This window comes from Palaemon carinicauda, chromosome 26 (genome assembly GCF_036898095.1).
Source record: "Palaemon carinicauda isolate YSFRI2023 chromosome 26, ASM3689809v2, whole genome shotgun sequence".
NCBI lineage: Eukaryota > Metazoa > Arthropoda > Malacostraca > Decapoda > Palaemonidae > Palaemon > Palaemon carinicauda.
In genome coordinates, this window is record NC_090750.1 from 95,964,379 (window position 1) to 95,969,378 (window position 5,000).

Genomic DNA, 5,000 nt, shown 5'->3' on the forward strand with positions numbered 1-5,000 from the left:
AATATTTTCTATATAAACTATAAAAAAACTTTAAAAAAACAAGAGGAAGAGAGATTAGATAGAATTGTGTGCCCGAGTGTACCCTCAAGCAAGAGAACTCTAACCCAAGATAATGGGAGACCATGTTACAGAGGCTACGGTACTACCCAATGGTTTGATTTTGGAGTGTCCTTCTCCTAGAAGAGCTGTTTACCATAGCTAAAGAGTCTCTTCTACCCTTACCAAGAGGAAAGTGGCCACTGAACAATTACAGTGCAGTGGTAGTAGGTTGACCAGGGCACCAGCCACCCGTTGATATACTACCGCTAGAGTGTTATGGGTTGTTTTGACTGGTCAGGCAAAACTCAATTGGATCCTTCTCTCTGGTTACGGCTCACTTTCCGTTTGCCTACACATACACCTAATAGTCTGGCCTATTCTTTACAGATTCTCCTCTGTGCTCATACACTTGCCAACACTGATATTACCAAACAATTATTCTTCACCCAAGGGGTTTACTACTGCACTGTAATTATTCAGTGATTATTTTCCTCTTTAGCTATGATAAACAGCTCTTCTAGGAGAAGGAAACTCCAAAATCAAACCATTGTTCTCTAGTCTTAGATAGGGCTATAGCCTCTCTTCCACTGTCTTGAGTTAGAGTTCTCTTCCTTGAGGGTACACTCGGGCACACTATTCTATATAATTTCTCTTCTTGTCTTGTTAAAGTATTTATAGTTTATGTTGGAAATATTTAGTGTAATATTGTTACTTTTCTTGAAATATTTTATTTTTCTTTGTTTCCTTTCCTCACTGGGCTGTTTTCCCTGTTGGGGCTCCTGGGCGTATAGCATCCTACTTTTCTAACTAATTTGTAGCATAGCAAGTAATAATAATAATAATAATAATAATAATAGTAGTAGTAGTAGTAGTAGTAGTAGTAGTAAAACCCTCGGGTGAAGAAGAATTGTTAGGTAATATCAATGTTGACAGGTGTATGAGGACAGAGGAGAATTTGTGAAGAATAGGCTAGACTATTTGGTGTATGTGTAGGCAAAGGGAAAATGAACCATAACCGGGGAGAAAGATTCAATGTAGTACTGTCTGGCCTGTCAAATGTCTCCATAACTCTCCAATGGTAGTACCTCAACGAGTGGCTATACCACCGAAGTTCCTAAAGGCCATGAGTTCCCTAAGAAAATAAGATCTTTTCAAACCTTATTTTAGATAAGTCGTTAAATTCCTCCTTACGGATAAAATAGATTAGCCCAATCAAGCACATGAGCTACTTGGTGTTATTGGTATGTATAGCTAAAGAAATCGGCAATGTTCTCGATAAGTTCCAAAGAAGCATTAGAATGAATTCAAATCAAAAAGAGCATATAATTCTTCAATTCGATATACTATGAAAATTCGTATTTCTATGGCCTCTTAAAAACACATGAAGACAGTTTCACCAATGACCGATGTTTTTCTAAAAAGCTTCCACTCCTCACTCAAGTCTCTTTTACTTACTGAGTCTCACTGCTATCTAACTTTCTCCCTAACTCCCAAGCAGGTGTCAGTGGACACTGTGGCTCAGTTCCCAACTGCCTTTCTTTTTGGTACCCTATGGGACCTGGTTTTTTCAGCCAACAACTGCGGTGGGTTAGACCTCCCTTGCCTTCTCCCTGCCCCTACCATTCATGTTGTGTTAGTTTGCAAACTGATTCTTGGGAGCACATGGTTACCAACTTCCCATAAGTAATTATTAATAACAAATCTTGCTCGAGGCTGAGTAATACCCACAGCAAGAACATTCTCTTAGCGCTGAGAATCTTGCTAGACCCTAACCACACTTACCGGATCTTCTACTACTGTCTAAGAGCCCCTGTCCGGAAATAAGGCCGGGCAATCTGTGTGTGTGCGTGTGTTTGCATGCTTTTCTCTGTTAGATCTTTTATATATAAAATCTGGAAATGATTAGTGATGTCTTCCTCTTTTCTTCTGGGCGTGGTCCTTTCCCTCAACTACATCAAAAGATCGGGAAATTTAATTATCTAAGATGTATTAGTATGAATCTCTTATCAACTAAGGTACCTTTCAAAGATGAGTAAATTTTTTTTTGTCCAGCAAAATAGCCTAATATAAAAACATATAGAAACCTCAAAAGTCGGGGAACTTTGCGCGATTAATGAAGTTTTTGTTTTCAGTTAATGGTGGTCTTAATATACGGGAAGTTAGGTGTAGCATGTCATTCCACTCAGCCCTGTACTAAGAAACCCATATATGGAGTATTTTGTAGCCATTATACTAAATCACATCAAACCTACAGTTTCTATTTTTTTTTTTTTGTTGGGGGGAGGGGGGATGGGGTGGGGGGGGGCCTGCAGGTATGTCGATATAATAACTTTTTGGTTTTGATTTGAGGAGACTTCATTATGTCTGTTAACAAACTGAAGTCCATCAAATATTAATGTATTCATGCGGCACTAAACAAGTTTATGAGAAATTGATAGACTTTGCAGAGTGCTTTTGAGTGGAAGTAACTTAGATTATAGTTAGCAGTATATATTAAACATTCTATATTCATATTTAGGTATTCCGTTAGAAACCTGAATTCCGTTTAAATAACACGAGAAAATCAGATATTTTTTACCAAGGCCATATCCCACCCTCGACTCCCTATTAATCTTAGTGATTACTCTCATAAAAAAGAAGCGCACTATATCACTTATTTAGGGCAAGGTAAAGAACTATATAACAAGGACAAATAGTATACTAATGCTGCACTTGATGGAACTCCTAACGGAAACAGAGCTGTTATATAGATTGGGTAGTGCCATAACCTCTGTACCTTGGTCCTCTACTATGTTGGGTTCTTCCTGTCTTCTTTCTCTTTCTTCTCGTTCTGCAATTTTCCTCACTTCCATTAACCTTTCATGTCTTGCAATCTCCCGGGCTTCTTCTTTCTCTTCCGCCATTATCTTCAACCTCATCAAATTCTACTCTGCTGCATTTCGTCGAATCTCAGCCTCAATATCCCCATCTGCTTTCATGCCTTCAGTTTGAGGGTCAACCGGTTCTTGCTTCGCTAAAAATTCTTCCTTAGCTTCCTCCACCAGTTCACAAGCTGCCACAATATTCTCTTCCGACAACTTTCCAGAGTTTATCTACGCTTCTAAGGCTAGACCCTTGATTTGGGCTTTAATCATCCCTCTCGTAGCATGGCTACCACATGCCATTAAGATAGAGAGCCACTTAGCTTTAGTTACATTAATTTCTGACAATTCCTTAACACTTCGGTTTTTCAAAAACTCTTGGATATTAAACTGTGTGTTCTTGTGAATTTATAATGATTAATGCCTTTCCAAAAAAAAATAATATACTGACAATACTCAAAATCCTATCAACACTGTCCTATTCAAAATCCTTTAATCAAAAACATGGCCCTGTTATCACCAATATTTAAAACAGACTCGCTCGATCCCAAGGGTCTGGGCACCAAAATATATATTATATGAGGATGGCTCCATGGTTTGGACACTAAAAAATTTATTATACTATGGCTTGTGACTGGAAACCAAACATAATATTATATATACTACGACTGGAAAGTAACTCAACCTCTCGAATTCCAAACTCCCTTGTTTGCTTTTACATTAAAACTGTTACACTTTAAAACATTAATAAACGAATTCTGAGACCTTTAAATAACTCCCAGACAGCACTATACAAAACACTGAATATCCAAAGGCCTCTTAAGTACACTCAAACTAAAGTGGGTAATTACTCTTAAGTATTATTAAAACGTATTTAAACTTGCTGTGGTTCTCAGCAGGAATTGAGCAGAATTTTGTTCGAAATAATGATGATTGGAATTATACACTCTTTACAAAAATAAGTATATTCTATATAAATTACAAAACTTTTAAAAGAATTTACATAGCAAAAATAAGTCACTGGAAAAAGTCAAGTCTGAACAAAACTTAGAATAAGACAAAAATGTTACGATCATTTTTAGAATAAGACAAAAGTGTTACGATCTGAAATTATATTAGAACTTAACTTTAACTATTATATCTGTATAAACCTTAGTCTAAGAAAAAAAAATAATACAATGAAAATTATACAAAACTTGAAATAAATCTGAATGATACAATGTTCAAGTTTCACACTTAATAAATAATAGATAACCAGATCACGTTACAAAATCTATCCTTCCTACAAGGCCAATTACCCAAAAACGTTATACAACGCCAACACTCTCCCTAATATAATGAATTCAAAATCACAGTATCTTTTCAACACGTGATTTGCCTTGGGGCACAGAGTCATTTAGGAGAGGACGCACTAAAACGTACCAAACACTTTCAACAATACACTGGATTGCGAGCGTAAGAGAGGGAGAGAGGGAAGTTATCTGTCTAAACTAGGCTGCATTCTCTATCTCGATCTATATAACCCAACCTTGGTTTCGCCTTTTATGTGAAATTTGGCTAATTCCAGAAGGTTCCAGGATCGAGGTCTGGTAGCGCTGAGGCTACTCACACCGCACCAGACGGCTCTCACAGTCGTCTTGATTAGTGGAGTCAGCATATTTTGAGAAACCGAGCCTAAGGGAAATCCTTGTTTATGAAATATGTCATCATGGGTGGACACATGCTGCCCTTTTGTTACGACTTAACACGTGGTCCAGATTGCATCAGAAATTTCTTCTAGAAGCTTCCATATTGTGATCAAAGTGGACGTTTTTGAGGCCAATCGAGACGCAGAATTGTTAGAAAAAAAAATAAAAAAAAACGCCTTCTTTGGAAATGACTACTGTCCACTGTAATTAATTCCACCCATACATGGGTATATAAACTTCAAAAAGAGATTGTCCAAGAGAGATGGGACAGGACATAAGACAAGAGAGGAACAATGTCCGAAGCAGACGAGAACCAAGTCCTGACGAGATAAGAAGAGACAAATTGAAGCAGCCAGCCCTCCCTGCTTGTGACAAGAAGTAGCCAACATTACCTGCAGCCTGCCTTAGTTCA